Here is a 21,651-nt window from a genome sequence, read left to right as displayed (position 1 = left end):
AGACCCAAGACCACCTCAGGACCAAAGCGCTTAAGCATAATGGTTTTACCGCCACATGCTATCATATCAGCCGACCTCCTTGCCATGGTGTGGTGTTTCCTTGGAGTAATGAGGTGGTGGCTTCACACAGAGTCAGAACCTCTCACTTCCAGGGTGATAACACACACTTTGGAAAAAGCTGTGTCAGAGGGCTCGATCGATGAGGCCAGTCTGCCATCGGATGAAAGTCAAGGGTTAGGCTCAGAAAGCGAGGTGACCCCTTCTGAATTCACTGAAGAATTCAGCGAAGAGCAAGAGTCAACAGAGGACGGAAGAAAAGTACCCATCAGGATAATTGTTATGAAGCTGGTTTCGAGGATCTTTAAAAAAGCAAAGGTGTTGGACACGCTCAGATCACCCAACACCATCATCGAGCGTCTGTTCGAAAAAATATGGGTCGAAATCCAGGATGAAGATTTTGAGATCACCCCAAAAATGATGCAACGCCTGGACAAAGTCATTTTCCAAAAAATCAGCAAAAGGTGGCAGAGTGTTGTCAGTGTGCTTTTGGAATTGGAAATGGAAGACCCAGCACTGGAAGAATATATTGTTTCTTCCTTCAAACATCAGCTTATGTCACCAAGTTCCTGTGGATTTTTCTCCTGTTTTGGCTTCTCCAAATTCTTTTCATTAAAAACCTTTTTCTTTTAACAACAGTGTTGTTTGTTTCTCTTGTGTTTGGGCTTTTAAGACAGATTGCTCCTCTCTACGCCTCTGTGTAAGTCTCCTGTTGTTCAGGTTGCCTCCTACTTTGCCTCCCACTTAAGGCCGAATTATAGTCCTGCGACTGCAACCGCGGAAGGCCACGCAGTTGCATCGACGGACTCGTTTTGATTTATGCTTTTCTAACGTGTTGCGCGTGTTGCAACGCAATTCACCGCCAGAACATTAGGCGGAGTAACGTTGTTTGTCGAAGACAAAACACACAAAGAAGAGACGTCTTCTTCTTCATCGACTGTTTATTTAGATCGCCACTCCGGCTCCTCATAGCCTATTTCTGGCGTACAAATCGGCTAGCCAGTGACGGGTTATACAAGTTGTCATACATTCGGATCTCTTCTGCCAAGTGCTCTTCTATTTCGTCCATATTCGTTCTTATAAATCTTCCGTGATTTCCGCGTATTATGTGGCATGAAACCGGAAACTAGACTCCGCACGGGATGTAGTAAGCAGACCAATCACAAGCCTTGTGGGCTGCGTGAGGCTAGCGTCACTTTGTCGTATAGTTAGAAAAATTGGCGTACAACCCGATTATAATTCGGCCTTTAGTTAACACAATACAGAATCTCCCAACTGAGAGTGTGTTTATGTGCATGTGTGAGAGTGAGAGAGGGAAACGGGGGGGGAGGGGGGGGGGGGGGGGAATTAGAGAGAGTGTATCGAGGGAATGGGGGAAAAGGAGGGTTGTTCGTGAACAGCGAGGCGTAGCGTGATGTGAGTTGTAAACTGTCAGGTGACTAGCTTGTTGGTATAACCTTGCAGCTTCAATCCAAACAACTGAAGCAAGCACATGAGTGTGTGTGTGTTTGTGTGTGTGTGTGTGTGTGTGTGTGTGTGTGTGTGTTCCACATGACAATGTTTCCTTGTATAGTTTGCTGACATTCTCAACAAGGTCATTTATTAATGTTCTAGTTTATAATTCCAAAAAACAAGTCAGCAAAATAAATCTAAAGGACAAAAAAAACACCTACATGATCCTTAATAACTTCACACAAACAATCGCCTGAACAAAACGGTTTTAATGACAGAAAATGTAAACTCAAAGTGTAAATAGAAAGCTGTCAGGTAGAGATCAAAGACATCTCATCCCCTTTGGAGAAAAATAAGCAGCAGTTAATTGTTCTGAATGTGTGAGAATATAACGTAAGATACGTCGTGTGGATAAAGTGTCATAGGGCCGGTTCCATAGACTTTGGTTCCCAGGTGCTGCAGCTGAAGGAGAACAACTGCACGTTCTGAACCTCGCTCCCACAATATTTGAAGGTCCTGTGACATGGTGATGTTTTGCAGAGCTGGTAAAAGTCAGACAATTTCTAACCAGCTTGCATCGTGTTATGTCGAGGTAGCTACCGCTGCTAATGATATCAACAGTCAATATTTGGGGGCGTGGCTTGTTGGAAAACTGGTGTCAGCCTGTGATGTCAGCTGCCCTGGATGCCTTTCTCTTTGGTGAGTGTGTTCTGCCTTTAGTGTGTACTCTTTAGTGCATGTTCTCTTAGGTGTGTTCTCTCTCTGGATTGTTTTCTTCCTCTAGTTGATAGGTGAATGTTCGATGTAGTCTACGGCAAACCGAGATAGCACTTACTATATCCAGGAATACAAGGAAATTCAACCTGATATTTAAACGCCAAGCCAATAAAAGAAGTATTGGAAAACAATATCAGAAACAAGAATATGGACATCGACAGCATTTTACCCATTGTGACGTCCTATTTCGAAGGCATGACATCAGAACAATGGAATCTTTCGAAAGCAGGCAAACCTGATGTGGCCACAATAACCCTACTGGGAGAGAAACTGCTGGAAATTGTCTATTTGGAGACACAATCCACCCTAAAGGGTCATGTGAGCACCGATGGGCCTGTGTCTCAGAACAGTCTGATTTGCTCTTTTGGCAACACACTTCCTCAGATTTTTGCTCAGGCTCTTGATGTTCCAGATGAGGTCAAGCTGGTCAGCTCAGAGAAGTTGAAGAGGTTGATTGCTAAAGAGATTGCAGAGTGTGTCAACTCTGTCCTCTCCATGAGCGTGGACAGTGGGAAGGAAAGCATTCCTCGTATCACACCTCCAAAAAGACTACAATGTCTGATTCAACAGGTCGGCCATATGATCAAAGGACTCATGAGGAACCTCACACGTATCTGTGCACCTTGTGAGAGCAGGAAGAAGGTCAGTCAGACATCATCCTCATCCAAGACAATCTCACAAGACAGAGAAAGTCTTTTGTCTGAAACATCTAAAACTGTCCAGGAGATCATCAAGGATGAGGTCTCTCAGTTCACCGAATCTTCTCCACTGGAATCTGGCTCCACTCTGGAGATGAAGAATGTTGCAGATGACGTTGCTGAGGTGATTGTGGATGAAATCATGATGCAAAACCAAGATGATCTAGAAGCAGCCCACAGCTCACCCTCGCTGAAGAAAGTGTTTGGAAGGATTAAGACATGCGCTGCAAAACAGTTTGCCCAAGCGTCCATTGGTCGTCTTGTGGAGAGACTGAATGTCAAGTACTTTGACAGCCCTGACAACCCAGCCTTTGATCAGGTTTTAAGTAGGCAGTCAATGGAGTCTGTCATGAATGATCTTGACGCTCTGCTTCCAACAGTAGCTGGTGAGATAGAGCAGGGGCAGAATGTGTCTCAATGGATTGATGTTATCCTCAGTGGTGAAACCGTCGAGTTAACCAATGAGCTGAAAAATATCCTCAGCAGTCACATTGAAAGGATGAGACCCAAGACCACCTCAGGACCAAAGCGCTTAAGCATAATGGTTTTACCGCCACATGCTATCATATCAGCCGACATCTTTGCCATGGTGTGGTGTTTCCTTGGAGTAATGAGGTGGTGGCTTCACACAGAGTCAGAACCTCTCACTTCCAGGGTGATAACACACACTTTGGAAAAAGCTGTGTCAGAGGGCTCGATCGATGAGGCCAGTCTGCCTTCGGATGAAAGTCAAGGGTCTGGCTCAGAAAGCGAGGTGACCCCTTCTGAATTCACTGAAGAACACAGTGAAGAGCAAGAGTCAACAGAGGACGGAAGAAAAGTACCCATCAGGATAATTGTTATGAAGCTGGTTTCGAGGATCTTTAAAAAAGCAAAGGTGTTGGACACGCTCAGATCACCAAACACCATCATCGAGCGTCTGTTCGAAAAAATATGGGTCGAAATCCAGGATGAAGATTTTGAGATCACCCCAAAAATGATGCAACGCCTGGACAAAGTCATTTTCCAAAAAATCAGCAAAAGGTGGCAGAGTGTTGTCAGTGTGCTTTTGGAATTGGAAATGGAAGACCCAGCACTGGAAGAATATATTGTTTCTTCCTTCAAACATCAGCTTATGTCACCAAGTTCCTGTGGATTTTTCTCCTGTTTTGGCTTCTCCAAATTCTTTTCATTAAAAACCTTTTTCTTTTAACAACAGTGTTGTTTGTTTCTATTGTGTTTGGGCTTTTAAGACAGATTGCTCCTCTCTACGCCTCTGTGTAAGTCTCCTGTTGTTCAGGTTGCCTCCTACTTTGCCTCCCACTTAAGGCCGAATTATAGTCCTGCGACTGCAACCGCGGAAGGCCACGCAGTTGCATCGACGGACTCGTTTTGATTTATGCTTTTCTAACGTGTTGCGCGTGTTGCAACGCAATTCACCGCCAGAACACTAGGCGGAGTAACGTTGTTTGTCGAAGACAAAACACACAAAGAAGAGACGTCTTCTTCTTCATCGACTGTTTATTTAGATCGCCACTCTGGCTCCTCATAGCCTATTTCTGGCGTACAAATCGGCTAGCCAGTGACGGGTTATACAAGTTGTCATACTTTTGGATCTCTTCTGCCAAGTGCTCATCTATTTCGTCTATATTCGTTCATATAAATCTACCGTGATTTCCGCGTATTATGTGGCATGAAACCGGAAACTAGACTCCGCACGGGATGTAGTAAGCAGACCAATCACAAGCCTTGTGGGCTGCGTGAGGCTAGCGTCACTTTGTCGTATAGTTAGAAAAATTGGCGTACAACCCGACTGTAATTCGGCCTTAAGTTAACACAATACAGAATCTCCCAACTGAGAGTGTGTTTATGTGCATGTGTGAGAGTGAGAGAGGGAAACGGGGGGGGGGGGGGGAATTAGGGAGAGTGTATCGAGGGAATGGGGGAAAAGGAGGGTTGTTCGTGAACAGCGAGGCGTAGCGTGATGTGAGTTGTAAACTCTCAGGTGACTAGCTTGTTGGTATAACCTTGCGGCTTCAATCCAAACAACTGAAGCAAGCACATGAGTGTGTGTGTGTGTGTGTGTGTGTGTGTGTGTGTGTGTGTGTGTGTGTGTGTGTGTGCGTGCGTGTGTGTGTGTGTGTGTGTGTGTGTTTTCCACATGACAATGTTTCCTTGTATAGTTTGCTGACATTCTCAACAAGGTCATTTATTTATGTTCTAGTTTATAATTCCAAAAAAACAAGTCAGCAAAATAAATCTAAAGGACAAAAAAAACACCTACCTGATCATTAATAACTTCACACAAACAATCGCCTGAACAAAACTGTTTTAATGACAGAAAATGTAAACTCAAAGTGTAAATAGAAAGCTGTCCGGTAGAGATCAAAGACATCTCATCCCCTTTGGAGAAAAATAAGCAGCAGTTAATTGTTCTGAATGTGTAAGAATATAACGTAAGATACGTCGTGTGGATAAAGTGTCATAGGGCCGGTTCCATAGACTTTGGTTCCCAGGTGCTGCAGCTGAAGGAGAACAACTGCACGTTCTGAACCTCGCTCCCACAATATTTGAAGGTCCTGTGACATGGTGATGTTTTGCAGAGCTGGTAAAAGTCAGACAATTTCTAACCAGCTTGCATCGTGTTATGTCGAGGTAGCTACCGCTGCTACCGACATCAACAGTCAATATTTGGGGGCGTGGCTTGTTGGAAAACTGGTGTCAGCCTGTGATGTCAGCTGCCCTGGATGCCATTCTCTTTGGTGAGTGTGTTCTGCCTTTAGTGTGTACTCTTTAGTGCATGTTCTCTTAGGTGTGTTCTCTCTCTGGATTGTTTTCTTCCTCTAGTTGATAGGTGAATGTTCAATGTAGTCTACGGCAAACCGAGATAGCACTTACTATATCCAGGAATACAAGGAAATTCAACCTGATATTTAAACGCCAAGCCAATAACAGAAGTATTGGAAAACAATATCAGAAACAAGAATATGGACATCGACAGCATTTTACCCATTGTGACGTCCTATTTCGAAGGCATGACATCAGAACAATGGAATCTTTCGAAAGCAGGCAAACCTGATGTGGCCACAATAACCCGACTGGGAGAGAAACTGCTGGAAATTGTCTATTTGGAGACACAATCCACCCTAAAGGGTCATGTGAGCACCGATGGGCCTGTGTCTCAGAACAGTGTGATTTGCTCTTTTGGCAACACACTTCCACAGATTTTTGCTCAGGCTCTTGATGTTCAAGATGAGGTCAAGCTGGTCAGCTCAGAGAAGTTGAAGAGGTTGATCGCTAAAGAGATTGCAGAGTGTGTCAACTCTGTCCTCTCCATGAGCGTGGACAGTGGGAATGAAACCATTCCTCGTATCACACCTCCAAAAAGACTACAATGTCTGATTCAACAGGCCGGCCATATGATCAAAGGACTCATGAGGAACCTCACACGTATCTGTGCACCTTGTGAGAGCAGGAAGAAGGTCAGTCAGTCATCATCCTCATCCCGAACAATCTCAGAAGACAGAGAAAGTCTTTTGTCTTAAACATCCAAAACTGTCCAGGAGATCATCAAGGATGAGGTCTCTCAGTTCACCAAATCTTCTCCACTGGAATCTGGCTCCACTCTGGAGATGAAGAATGTTGCAGATGACGTTGCTGAGGTGATTGTGGATGAAGTCATGATGCAAAACCAAGATGATCTAGAAGCAGCCCAAAGCTCACCCTCGCTGAAGAAAGTGTTTGGAAGGATTAAGACATTCGCTGCAAAACAGTTTGCCAAAGCGTCCATTGGTCATCTTGTGGAGAGACTGAATGTCAAGTACTTTGACAGCCCTGACAACCCAGCCTTTGACCAGGTTTTAAGTAGGCAGTCAATTCAGTCCGTCATGAATGATCTTGACGCTCTGCTTCCAACAGTAGTTGGTGAGATAGAGCAGGGGCAGAATGTGTCTCAATGGATTGATGTTATCCTCAGTGGTGAAACCGTCGAGTTAACCAATGAGCTGAAAAATATCCTCAGCAATCACATTGAAAGGATGAGACCCAAGACCACCTCAGGACCAAAGCGCTTAAGCATAATGGTTTTACCGCCACATGCTATCATATCAGCCGACCTCCTTGCCATGGTGTGGTGTTTCCTTGGAGTAATGAGGTGGTGGCTTCACAAAGAGTCAGAACCTCTCACTTCCAGGGTGATATCACATACTTTGGAAAAAGCTGTGTCAGAGGGCTCGATCGATGAGGCCAGTCTGCCTTCGGATGAAAGTCAAGGGTCTGGCTCAGAAAGCGAGGTGACCCCTTCTGAATTCACTGAAGAACACAGTGAAGAGCAAGAGTCAACAGAGGACGAAAGAAAAGTACCCATCAGGATAATTGTTATGAAGCTGGTTTCGAGGATCTTTAAAAAAGCAAAGGTGTTGGACACGCTCAGATCACCAAACACCATCATCGAGCGTCTGTTCGAAAAAATATGGGTCGAAATCCAGGATGAAGATTTTGAGATCACCCCAAAAATGATGCAACGCCTGGACAAAGTCATTTTCCAAAAAATCAGCAAAAAGTGGCACAGTGCTTCAAGTGTGCTTTTGGAATTGGAAATGGAAGACCCAGCACTGGAAGAACATATTGTTTCTTCCTTCAAACATCAGCTTATGTCACCAAGTTCCTGTGGATTTTTCTCCTGTTTTGGCTTCTCCAAATTCTTTTCATTAAAAACCTTTTTCTTTTAACAACAGTGTTGTTTGTTTCTCTTGTGTTTGGGCTTTTAAGACAGATTGCTCCTCTCTACGCCTCTGTGTAAGTCTCCTGTTGTTCGGGTTTCCTCCTACTTTGCCTCCCACTTAAGGCCGAATTATAGTCCTGCGACTGCAACTGCGGAAGGCCACGCAGTTGCATCGACGGACTCGTTTTGATTTATGCTTTTCTAACGTGTTGCGCGTGTTGCAACGCAATTCACCGCCAGAACACTAGGCGGAGTAACGTTCAGGCGCGGCGCGTCTCATTGGGCAAGTCGGGCAGTTGCCCAGGGCCTCGGCCACCAGGGGGCCTCGTCGTATTTATGATTTTTTTCTTTATTTTTCAAATAAATCACTCCTCATGTCCTCCTTCATTCAATATGAACCCAATAGCAAGACAGGCTTCATCGTACTTTCTTTTCAACTTGGTTTTCGAACACTGTGTCTTGTTTGTCACTGACCGGCTGCTTAACAGGAACGAGCTCTGATCTCACTCTGTGTCTCTGAGCGAATGTGAGAGGGCGGAGCCCCGGGGCCTGTGTGTGTGTGATGTCTGGGGACACACACGCACACACTCGCCCGCACAACACTGTACAGCAGACCTGGGCATTGTACGGCCCCCGGGCCGCATCCGGCCCTTTGGCTGTCTGTGACCGGCCCGCGTGAGGTCAACGGAATATTAGGAATCACATGTAAATAAGTGAAATTCATGCAGAGAATACAACAACATTTCTTTTATTTTGAAGGTGCCTTTTTTTAACATTTACCTGACGTACATCCTGAATGCCGCGAGCGGATGATGTGTTGGCGAACGGAGTTAAGAAGAGATGTGAGTTACTAAAGTCCGCAAAAGTGTCAGCCCACGTTAAGAGAAGAAAGATAGAGTTTTTAACGAGACATGGACTGCTCAGTATTTATTTACTGAAGTCAATGGGAAAGCCGTGTGCTTAGTTTGTGGAGAAAAGATCGCTGTTTTTAAGGATTACAATTTGAACCGCCACTACGAGACAAAGCACGGAGAGACTCTTACGGACGAGACGTAACGAGAAGGATCGAGGACATCGGTCATGAAAAACCTGGAAGAGTCATGGAATTGTTAAATGTTTATTTTCCAGTCCTGGAAAAGTGCTTGAAAAAAATTCCAAAAGTTTTGGAGAAGTCATGGAGATTTGTTATATTCATATTTTCATGTCGTTCATTTACGCTGAGTTTTAATTAATTAAAATGCTTTAAAAAGAAATACGCTCAAAATATAGGTAGGCATACTATCTCATACTAATTGAAATGTTCGGTGGGGAAGCAGGTGAGATAATGCACTACGCCAGGGAAGTGTAGATTTAACCATGCTTGGCTACAAATGGAAAAGTACATGCCATGGGTTACAACAGACGTCAATCAAACTATTGTCTCACTCATTTGTGTAATTCAAGGTTTACTGTATGCTTTGAAATTCTCATTGTTATCTTAAATACTAAATTTAGTCTCTTTTGCATGTATACACTGAGATCTCACAAAATGTTTCGTCATGGAAAGTTGGTTTAAAGATATTGAAAGTCATGGAAAAGTCATGGAAATCCATGGGTTAAAAATGTGTATGAACCCTGTGTATTATACATCAGGAGGTGTTGTGTAAGTCAGTGCTCAAAATGAATCATGTTACTGATGTTGTAACTAAATTAGTTAACTTTATCAGGGCAGGAGCTGAATCACAGACAGTTTGTTGCACTGTTGGAGGAGCATGAGACTGAACATGGGGACATAGGCTCCCACACAGCTGTCAGATGGCTCAGTCTGGACAAAGTGCTTAAAACAGTATGGGACCTGAGAGCAGAGATTCAAGAGTTTTGTGAAAAGAAAGGCAAGGACAGCCCAGAGCTCTCAGATGCAGACTGGATGGAAGATGAGGTAAATAGAGAGTTTAATTCTGCGTGGACAGATTCATTTACTTTCACTGCCAACGATGCAACGATGCAGGTGTATGACAATTCACCATACATTGTCATACACCTGTATGCTTGATATGTGGCGAGGAATTAGCAAACAATAAGAAATGTCATGTTGAAAGACATTTCCAGAGCGAGCACACAGCATCTGCTGAAATGTACCAAGCTGGAGATGAGCAAAAAAAGCAGAGTTCTGTGTTTCATTTAATTCAAAGTAGGCCTACACATGTATTATGTTCTCCTCTTCATAAGTTTGGTGTTTTCCTTTTTTGTAACAGGTTAAAATAGCAGTTAAACAGTTTTTTTATTGTCGTTCTATAATTTAATAAATGCAACAAACTATAGTTTTTATATATATTGTATAACTATATATATAACTTTATAACCTGTGTTATCAAATATTTGTTTGGCTCCAGGCAGATTTAATTTGGGGGAAGAGGGGGCAAAATGGCTCTTTCGATAGTAAAGGTTGACTACTCCTGGGTTAGTATGACACAAACACTAACTCACTCACTCACATGTCTCCCTTTCTCACACACACTCACACACACACAAGTCTCCATTTCACACACACTTATTTAATCACTTTCTCTCTCTTTCTCTTTCTCTCTCTCACACACATACACACGCACATAGTCAAAATAGATTTTTTTTGTTGGGGGGGGGGGCCCTCAAAATTGTTCTTTGCCCAGGGCCTCCAATTAGCCAGAACCGCCCCTGGTAACGTTGTTTGTCGAAGACAAAACACACAAAGAAGAGACGTCTTCTTCTTCATCGACTGTTTATTTAGATCGCCACTCCGGCTCCTCATAGCCTATTTCTGGCGGACAAATCGGCCAGCCAGTGACGGGTTATACAAGTTGTCATACTTTCGGATCTCTTCTGCCAAGTGCTCTTCTATTTCGTCCATATTCGTTCTTCTAAATCTTCCGTGATTTCCGCGTATTATGTGGCATGAAACCGGAAACTAGTCTCCGGACGGGATGTAGTAAGCAGACCAATCACAAGCCTTGCGGGCTGCATGAGGCTTGCGTCGCTTTGTCGTATAGTTAGAAAAATTGGCGTACAACCCGACTATAATTCGGCCTTTAGTTAACACATTACAGAATCTCCCAACTGAGAGTGTGTTTATGTGCATGTGTGAGAGTGAGAGAGGGAAACAGGGGGGGGGGGGGGGGGATTAGAGAGAGTGTATCGAGGGAATGGGGGAAAAGGAGGGTTGTTCGTGAACAGCGAGGCGTAGCGTGATGTGAGTTGTAAACTGGAAGGTGACTAGCTTGTTGGTATAACCTTGCAGCTTCAATCCAAGCAACTGAAGCAAGCAAATGAGTGTGTGTGTGTGTGTGTGTGTGTGTGTGTGTGTGTATGTGTGTTCCACATGACAATGTTTCCTTGTATAGTTTGCTGACATTCTCAACAAGGTCATTTATTTATGTTCTTGTTTATAATTCCAAAAAAACAAGTCAGCAAAATAAATCTAAAGGACAAAAAAAACACCTACATGATCAAAATAACTTCACACAAACAATCGCCTGAACAAAACGGTTTTAATGACAGAAAATGTAAACTCTAAGTGTAAATAGAAAGCTGTCAGGTAGAGATCAAAGACATCTCATCCCCTTTGGAGAAAAATAAGCAGCAGTTAATTGTTCTGAATGTGTGAGAATATAACGTAAGATACGTCGTGTGGATAAAGTGTCATAGGGCCGGTTCCATAGACTTTGGTTCCCAGGTGCTGCAGCTGAAGGAGAACAACTGCACGTTCTGAACCTCGCTCCCACAATATTTGAAGGTCCTGTGACATGGTGATGTTTTGCAGAGCTGGTAAAAGTCAGACAATTTCTAACCAGCTTGCATCGTGTTATGTCGAGGTAGCTACCGCTGCTACTGACATCAACAGTCAATATTTGGGGGCGTGGCTTGTTGGAAAACTGGTGTCAGCCTGTGATGTCAGCTGCCCTGGATGTCAGTCTCTTTGGTGAGTGTGTTCTGCCTTTAGTGTGTACTCTTTAGAGCATGTTCTCTTAGATCTGTTCTCTCTCTGGATTGTTTTCTTCCTCTAGTTGATAGGTGAATGTTCAATGTAGTCTACGGCAAACCGAGAGAGCACTTACTATCACTTACTATCCCTACCCAGGAATACAAGGAAATTCAACCTGATATTTAAACGCCAAGCCAATAACAGAAGTATTGGAAAACAATATCAGAAACAAGAATATGGACATCGACAGCATTTTACCCATTGTGACGTCCTATTTCGAAGGCATGACATCAGAACAATGGAATCTTTCGAAAGCAGGCAAACCTGATGTGGCCACAATAACCCTACTGGGAGAGAAACTGCTGGAAATTGTCTATTTGGAGACACAATCCACCCTAAAGGGTCATGTGAGCACCGATGGGCCTGTGTCTCAGAACAGTCTGATTTGCTCTTTTGGCAACACACTTCCACAGATTTTTGCTCAGGCTCTTGATGTTCCAGATGAGGTCAAGCTGGTCAGCTCAGAGAAGTTGAAGAGGTTGATTGCTAAAGAGATTGCAGAGTGTGTCAACTCTGTCCTCTCCATGAGCGTGGACAGTGGGAAGGAAAGCATTCCTCGTATCACACCTCCAAAAAGACTACAATGTCTGATTCAACAGGCCGGCCATATGATCAAAGGACTCATGAGGAACCTCACACGTATCTGTGCACCTTGTGAGAGCAGGAAGAAGGTCGGTCAGACATCATCCTCATCCAAGACAATCTCACAAGACAGAGAAAGTCTTTTGTCTGAAACATCTAAAACTGTCCAGGAGATCATCAAGGATGAGGTCTCTCAGTTCACCGAATCTTCTCCACTGGAATCTGGCTCCACTCTGGAGATGAAGAATGTTGCAGATGACGTTGCTGAGGTGATTGTGGATGAAATCATGATGCAAAACCAAGATGATCTAGAAGCAGCCCACAGCTCACCCTCGCTGAAGAAAGTGTTTGGAAGGATTAAGACATGCGCTGCAAAACAGTTTGCCCAAGCGTCCATTGGTCGTCTTGTGGAGAGACTGAATGTCAAGTACTTTGACAGCCCTGACAACCCAGCCTTTGATCAGGTTTTAAGTAGGCAGTCAATGGAGTCTGTCATGAATGATCTTGACGCTCTGCTTCCAACAGTAGCTGGTGAGATAGAGCAGGGGCAGAATGTGTCTCAATGGATTGATGTTATCCTCAGTGGTGAAACCGTCGAGTTAACCAATGAGCTGAAAAATATCCTCAGCAGTCACATTGAAAGGATGAGACCCAAGACCACCTCAGGACCAAAGCGCTTAAGCATAATGGTTTTACCGCCACATGCTATCATATCAGCCGACATCTTTGCCATGGTGTGGTGTTTCCTTGGAGTAATGAGGTGGTGGCTTCACACAGAGTCAGAACCTCTCACTTCCAGGGTGATATCACACACTTTGGAAAAAGCTGTGTCAGAGGGCTCGATCGATGGGGCCAGTCTGCCTTCGGATGAAAGTCAAGGGTCAGGCTCAGAAAGCGAGGTGACCCCTTCTGAATTCACTGAAGAACACAGTGAAGAGCAAGAGTCAACAGAGGACGGAAGAAAAGTACCCATCAGGATAATTGTTATGAAGCTGGTTTCGAGGATCTTTAAAAAAGCAAAGGTGTTGGACACGCTCAGATCACCAAACACCATCATCGAGCGTCTGTTCGAAAAAATATGGGTCGAAATCCAGGATGAAGATTTTGAGATCACCCCAAAAATGATGCAACGCCTGGACAAAGTCATTTTCCAAAAAATCAGCAAAAGGTGGCCCAGTGCTTCAAGTGTGCTTTTGGAATTGGAAATGGAAGACCCAGCACTGGAAGAATATATTGTTTCTTCCTTCAAACATCAGCTTATGTCACCAAGTTCCTGTGGATTTTTCTCCTGTTTTGGCTTCTCCAAATTATTTTCATTAAAAACCTTTTTCTTTTAACAACAGTGTTGTTTGTTTCTCTTGTGTTTGGGCTTTTAAGACAGATTGCTCCTCTCTACGCCTCTGTGTAAGTCTCCTGTTGTTCGGGTTTCCTCCTACTTTGCCTCCCACTTAAGGCCGAATTATAGTACTGCGACTGCAACCGCGGAAGGCCACGCCGTTGCATCGACGGACTCGTTTTGATTTATGCTTTTCTAACGTGTTGCGCGTGTTGCAACGCAATTCACCGCCAGAACATTAGGCGGAGTAACGTTGTTTGTCGAAGACAAAACACACAAAGAAGAGACGTCTTCTTCTTCATCGACTGTTTATTTAGATCGCCACTCCGGCTCCTCATAGCCTATTTCTGGCGTACAAATCGGCTAGCCAGTGACGGGTTATACAAGTTGTCATACATTCGGATCTCTTCTGCCAAGTGCTCATCTATTTCGTCCATATTCGTTCTTATAAATCTTCCGTGATTTCCGCGTATTATGTGGCATGAAACCGGAAACTAGACTCCGCACGGGATGTAGTAAGCAGACCAATCACAAGCCTTGTGGGCTGCGTGAGGCTAGCGTCACTTTGTCGTATAGTTAGAAAAATTGGCGTACAACCCGACTATAATTCGGCCTTTAGTTAACACAATACAGAATCTCCCAACTGAGAGTGTGTTTATGTGCATGTGTGAGAGTGAGAGAGGGAAACGGGGGGGGGGGGGGGGGGATTAGAGAGAGTGTATCGAGGGAATGGGGGAAAAGGAGGGTTGTTCGTGAACAGCGAGGCGTAGCGTGATGTGAGTTGTAAACTGTCAGGTGACTAGCTTGTTGGTATAACCTTGCAGCTTCAATCCAAACAACTGAAGCAAGCACATGAGTGTGTGTGTGTTTGTGTGTGTGTGTGTGTGTGTGTGTGTTCCACATGACAATGTTTCCTTGTATAGTTTGCTGACATTCTCAACAAGGTCATTTATTAATGTTCTAGTTTATAATTCCAAAAAACAAGTCAGCAAAATAAATCTAAAGGACAAAAAAACCACCTACATGATCATTAATAACTTCACACAAACAATCGCCTGAACAAAACGGTTTTAATGACAGAAAATGTAAACTCAAAGTGTAAATAGAAAGCTGTCAGGTAGAGATCAAAGACATATCATCCCCTTTGGAGAAAAATAAGCAGCAGTTAATTGTTCTGAATGTGTGAGAATATAACGTAAGATACGTCGTGTGGATAAAGTGTCATAGGGCCGGTTCCATAGACTTTGGTTCCCAGGTGCTGCAGCTGAAGGAGAACAACTGCACGTTCTGAACCTCGCTCCCACAATATTTGAAGGTCCTGTGACATGGTGATGTTTTGCAGAGCTGGTAAAAGTCAGACAATTTCTAACCAGCTTGCATCGTGTTATGTCGAGGTAGCTACCGCTGCTACTGACATCAACAGTCAATATTTGGGGGCGTGGCTTGTTGGAAAGCCTGGTGTCAGCCTGTGATGTCAGCTGCCCTGGATGCCATTCTCTTTGGTGAGTGTGTTCTGCCTTTAGTGTGTACTCTTTAGTGCATGTTCTCTTAGGTGTGTTCTCTCTCTGGATTGTTTTCTTCCTCTAGTTGATAGGTGAATGTTCAATGTAGTCTACGGCAAACCGAGATAGCACTTACTATATCCAGGAAGACAAGGAAATTCAACCTGATATTTAAACGCCAAGCCAATAACAGCAGTATTGGAAAACAATATCAGAAACAAGAATATGGACATCGACAGCATTTTACCCATTGTGACGTCCTATTTCGAAGGCATGACATCAGAACAATGGAATCTTTCGAAAGCAGGCAAACCTGATGTGGCAACAATAACCCTACTGGGAGAGAAACTGCTGGAAATTGTCTATTTAGAGACACAATCCACCCTAAAGGGTCATGTGAGCACCGATGGGCCTGTGTCTCAGAACAGTGTGATTTGCTCTTTTGGCAACACACTTCCTCAGATTTTTGCTCAGGCTCTTGATGTTCCAGATGAGGTCAAGCTGGTCAGCTCAGAGAAGTTGAAGAGGTTGATCGCTAAAGAGATTGCAGAGTGTGTCAACTCTGTCCTCTCCATGAGCGTGGACAGTGGGAAGGAAACCATTCCTCGTATCACACCTCCCAAAAGACTACAATGTCTGATTCAACAGGCCGGCCATATGATCAAAGGACTCATGAGGAACCTCACACGTATCTGTGCACCTTGTGAGAGCCGGAAGAAGGTCAGTCAGTCATCATCCTCATCCAAGACAATCTCACAAGACAGAGAAAGTCTTTTGTCTGAAACATCTAAAACTGTCCAGGAGATCATCAAGGATGAGGTCTCTCAGTTTACCGAATCTTCTCCACTGGAATCTGGCTCCACTCTGGAGATGAAGAAGGTTGCAGATGACGTTGCTGAGGTGATAGTGGATGAAATCATGATGCAAAACCAAGATGATCTAGAAGCAGCCCAAAGCTCACCCTCGCTGAAGAAAGTGTTTGGAAGGATTAAGACATGCGCTGCAAAACAGTTTGCTCAAGCGTCCATTGGTCATCTTGTGGAGAGACTGAATGTCAAGTACTTTGACAGCCCTGACAACCCAGCCTTTGACCAGGTTTTAAGTAGGCAGTCAATTCAGTCCGTCATGAATGATCTGGACGCTCTGCTTCCAACAGTAGTTGGTGAGATAGAGCAGGGGCAGAATGTGTCTCAATGGATTGATGTTATCCTCAGTGGTGAAACCGTCGAGTTAACCAATGAGCTGAAAAATATCCTCAGCAGTCACATTGAAAGGATGAGACCCAAGACCACCTCAGGACCAAAGCGCTTAAGCATAATGGTTTTACCGCCACATGCTATCATATCAGCTGACCTCCTTGCCATGGTGTGGTGTTTCCTTGGAGTAATGAGGTGGTGGCTTCACACAGAGTCAGAACCTCTCACTTCCAGGGTGATAACACACACTTTGGAAAAAGCTGTGTCAGAGGGCTCGATCGATGAGGCCAGTCTGCCATCGGATGAAAGTCAAGGGTCTGGCTCAGAAAGCGAGGTGACCCCTTCTGAATTCACTGAAGAACACAGTGAAGAGCAAGAGTCAACAGAGGACGGAAGAAAAGTACCCATCAGGATAATTGTTATGAAGCTGGTTTCGAGGATCTTTAAAAAAGCAAAGGTGTTGGACACGCTCAGATCACCAAACACCATCATCGAGCGTCTGTTCGAAAAAATATGGGTCGAAATCCAGGATGAAGATTTTGAGATCACCCCAAAAATGATGCAACGCCTGGACAAAGTCATTTTCCAAAAAATCTGCAAAAGGTGGCCCAGTGCTTCAAGTGTGCTTTTGGAATTGGAAATGGAAGACCCAGCACTGGAAGAACATATTGTTTCTTCCTTCAAACATCAGCTTATGTCACCAAGTTCCTGTGGATTTTTCTCCTGTTTTAGCTTCTCCAAATTATTTTCATTAAAAACTTATTTCTTTTAACAACATTGTTGTTTGTTTCTCTTGTGTTTGGGCTTTTAAGACAGATTGCTCCTCTCTACGCCTCTGTGTAAGTCTCCTGTTGTTCGGGTTGCCTCCTACTTTGCCTCCCCGATGGAGTTCACTTTCTGCTGTGTCATGGTGGATATGACAAACACCCACTGAAAAATACACACACACAGACACACACCATGCAGCATTGCACACTTGCCTCACCAGCTGCTTCAACACGCGCACACACGCACACACACACACAGCCACAAACACACACACACAGCCACACCCTCACTCCTCTACTCTCTGCATGCAGACAGTTCTTTAATGGGGTGTTAATTAATAATGAATGTGGAGCAGCAGGCAGACTTAGTTCAGACTCTCAATGTCACATCATCACAATGTAACACACAGACACACACACATACAGCTGCATGACAACATACTGTGGCCATGTAGTTACATCCACACCCACTTCACCTCGTTGTACATGAGAAGTGATTCGGATTCTTTCGTTGAGGACTAAAAACTATTAATTTAGACCAATTAGAATAAAAGAAAATTTATTATCAGTATGTTTAAGAGGCAGAGATGGAGTCATATTCATAAATAAAGAGGAAATCCAGATAAAGAATGAAATAAAATCCAAAGTCTACAAGAGCTTCAATCTGACATAGTAGCTGCTGCAATCCTCACATGTCAGTTTCCGCACAAGTGCAGACGACATGTGTGGCATGGAAACAGTGTGTGTGTGTGTGTGTGTGTGTGTGTGTGTGTGTTGTAAGTGAGAAGAAAGGAGCAGACAGCTGCTGACTTCTGCTTGATCTGCGTAGTAATCGCCACAGGGAGGGATAGTGTAAGGTGTGTGTTTGCACATGAGTGTGAGTGTGTGTGTGTGCTTGTCTTTGTGTTTGTGTGTGTGTGAGAGAGAGAGAGAGAGAGAGAGAGAGAGAGAAGAGAGAGAGAGAGAGAGAGAGAGAGAACTGCAAAGCTATTTAAAAGTCAGAACAAACGTGAATCAGACAAATTTACAACCCAACAGAGATAAGAATAGATATTTAACACACACACACACACACACACACACACACACACATACACACATGCACAAACACACACGCACACACACACACAGTGGGTGCTGCATAAGAGTGAATAGAACATTAGTAAATCACAAACACAGATAAACACACAATAACCACATAACTAACTGGGGCATCACTCCTGAGGATTAGGGGCATCTCTCTCTCTCTCTCCCCCTCTCTCTCCCTCTCTATCTCTCTCTCTCTCTCTCTCTCTCTCTCTCTCTCTCTCTCTCTGCCTCTCTCTCTCTCTCTGTTCACTCTTTTCTGTACGAGTGTATTTTTGTGGGAGATGTCCGGTTGTCTCCATAATTCAGCTTACACAGCTTATTGCAGCTTTTCTTTTTAACCTTTCATCTGACCTGTCCCCCCCCCCCCCCCCCCCTCCCCTCTCTGGGGCCACCTTCAGGCAAACAGCATCAGCTTTGATGAGAGGATGTATGAGACAATCACCGAGCATCTTTAACTTCCTGAGAGGATGAATCATTTTGATTTCGACCTGCGGACGTTTGGATTTAGATGCTCACAGCAGATGCCCACGTTCCAACATTCATGCATAATATTTAATATTCACACTCTTTCCGATATGGGCTGGTTGCACATTCAAGCAAACGTAATTTACACGTCTTAGTTCTAGTATGTTTATAAGGAGGGGTGTATCGATGATGGAAGCCCCCGGGGGGACAATGTCTGTGGACGTTGGACGATCAAGCTTCATCAGATTCCTGTTCATCGCCACTTGTCCCTTTCTGGAGCAGCATGTCTCAACCCCGCCTCAGAGTCAGAGCCTTCAGGCTTCATCCACACTAACTAACCTGCATTATGAAATCGTTTTTTAAAGCTAAGACGAGACAAATGTTTTAGCTCCGTCTCAGAAATATATTCCCCATTTATATCAGCACCTGAAATCCCACATCACGTGACCACCCATGTTTATAATGGAACAGATGCATAGATACAGGAATACAACATGAGTGGGCCGAGAGCTGCATCATCTGAGTGTTCAGCTCACAGTGATGCACCGATGATCTCATGATCCTCCAGAAGGACCCTACAAGAAGGTATGTGTGTGTGTGTGTGTGTGTGTGTGTGTGTGTGTGTGTGTGTGTGTGTGTGTGTGTGTGTGTGTGTGTGTGTGAAGGCCCCTACACAATCATATCCACACACCAGAGCAGGTGAGTGAGTGTGAAACAAGACAATGGGAAAGGGATGAAAAACTGGAAAATCATGTCACACATCAGTGCAGAAGATGAAGGCAATAGCTGTGTAATGCACACACACACGCACACACACACACACACACACACACACACACACACACACACACACACACACACACACACACACACACACACACACACACAGCAGGCTCGTTTGTATTCAGGACCACTCCTGCAGACCCTCCTCTTCATCACCACAGTAACTCGACATATTTGGTAGAAGAGAGAATAACCCATAAGCGAACGGCAGACTTACATAACGGGCAACACACACGCACACACACACACACACGCACACACACACACACACACCAGCTTATTGCAATGATTGGACACCACATACACACACTCAAATATTACACTGAGCCTTACTGCACCGATGGCAAGCCACACACACAAACACATCGGGTTATTGCATTGATGGCATGCCACACACACACACGTACACAAACACACACAGGCACGGACACACACACACACACACACACACACACAGACACATTTCATCACCAGACGACGCTACCGTGCATCGTACGATCGGTTATTTAAAATAATGTTTCACTGGATTTAATGTGAATTTAATTCGCTGTCATTCATAAAAACAGCAAAAATCTAAATTAGCTCCTCGATATTAATCCAATCTGACGTCAGTGTCTGTCACTTGCACCTAATGGGATTCGAACGCTTTCTCTAAATCTAAATCTGGACATCGGAGATAAACCCGTGGATCGTGAGAGTGACCTCCTCCTGCAGCATGGGGTCGACCCCCGCGGGCGTGTGGTCGCCTCCCGGCGGCTCCTACCTGGTGTCGTGTCCGCTTGTCAGAGCCCCTCGGCCGGCCTCGCTCTCCGCTCCTCTCCGTTGCCCGGCTGCAGCAGCACAGTGCGCGCGGACAGCTGGAGCCGCGCGAGCCGCAAGATGCGCGTCCGCTCGGCAGCCGGCGTCCAACCAATCAGGGGGCCGCTGCAGCCTGAGTGACGGGGAGTCCGACCAATGGGAGGGGAGATGTGTCCGCAGGGCAGGGGCGTGTTTCTCGCCTCTCGTGATGCCTTCACTTGTTCTTCGGAATTTTTATGTTTTTGGTGTTTAATGAGTAATTAGCGAGGTACAGGTGAGTCAAGTGGTCAAATTCTAACACGAGCCGTTATATATGATCCCTTTATGTATAAAGAAATATGTATTTAAGACATATACAATATTACAATAGGATGAATCCTGCTCCACAGTATTTTGTTTATGTTTTATGCTTTGCTTTTGGTAAATCTTTCAGTAATCTGCAACCATGCTAATCAATATAACTATATATTATACTATAATAATTATTTGTGACAAATGCTCTTTGTAAATATTTAAAGACTCCTTAAATATGATGACAAAAGAAGAAGGAGCTTTAATAAAAATTCTTTTTCAACAGTGTTTGTGCATCTTTAAATAAAGTTCCGGTGCTGAGAAATAAAGGATTTTATACCTTATATGGACTATACACTTTACACTATTCAAAAACTTACCAACACATACAACGTATTAATGGAATGTATTATTATAATATGCAAACTCTTTAATCGTTTAACTGAGGACATGGTAATCATCTATTTTGGATATAGTTATGTTTGTAATATCTTCACATATATATTTTATTTCATTTAAAAAAATGTATCTTGTTTACTTATTTACCTTATACACTGTCTATTCGACTGTAGCAGGTTAATTTTCTCTTAGGTATCAGTAGAGTGATTTCTTATTGTTAAATCGTGTGTTAGATAAAACACCCATATTGTAAAACGGCTCTTTAGTATTAACCTAAAATCTAATTATAAACATTTTAATATTCTGTAGTATTTCATTAGCAATGATATAAAGGATGGAAAAAGGAATTAGTCACATCTACATTTACTCTATTTTGCTCTGCTTTTGTTTCTCTAAATAAGTTATGCACCGATCGATCTCCACGACAAAACATTAGTCAACAAATAAAAAATAAGTCCCATTCAGTATTGAGTTTGATCTTCTGATCTGCAGCACATGAATGCTGCTCCTTAATCAACAAGTGTTTACCAGCAGCACGTGAAGGCAACAACATGGCGCTGAGGAGCCTCCGTGTTGGGACACGCCCACCTGACAGCATGGCAGACTGACCCTGGAGAGAATCCACAAGTAGAGATTAACAGAGGGAAGAGCTTTAAAGAGCAGAGCTGATGGATATCAATGATAATTAATAAATACTTAAAGGTTCAGTGTGTGGGATTTAGTGACATCTAGTGGTGAAGTGTCATGTTGCAGCTGAGAA

The 21,651-nt window shown here is 43.9% G+C and overlaps 1 protein-coding gene across 1 annotated transcript in view; it reads right to left on the bottom strand.

Annotated features, from left to right (window-relative positions):
* Positions 1-20,246, bottom strand: part of LOC128459908 (dihydropyrimidinase-related protein 5) — a 34,832-nt gene extending 14,586 nt beyond the window's left edge. Inside the window, exon 1 of the mRNA XM_053444861.1 lies at positions 20,167-20,246. The gene's annotated coding sequence lies outside the window, so the exon portion shown is untranslated. The remainder of the gene's footprint in view (positions 1-20,166) is intronic.
* Between the last annotated feature and the right edge of the window lie 1,405 nt (positions 20,247-21,651).

Source organism: Pleuronectes platessa, chromosome 17, assembly GCF_947347685.1.
Source record: "Pleuronectes platessa chromosome 17, fPlePla1.1, whole genome shotgun sequence".
Lineage (NCBI taxonomy): Eukaryota > Metazoa > Chordata > Actinopteri > Pleuronectiformes > Pleuronectidae > Pleuronectes > Pleuronectes platessa.
Note: the sequence above shows the minus strand (reverse complement) of the source record. Positions and strands in the feature narration are given on the sequence as shown.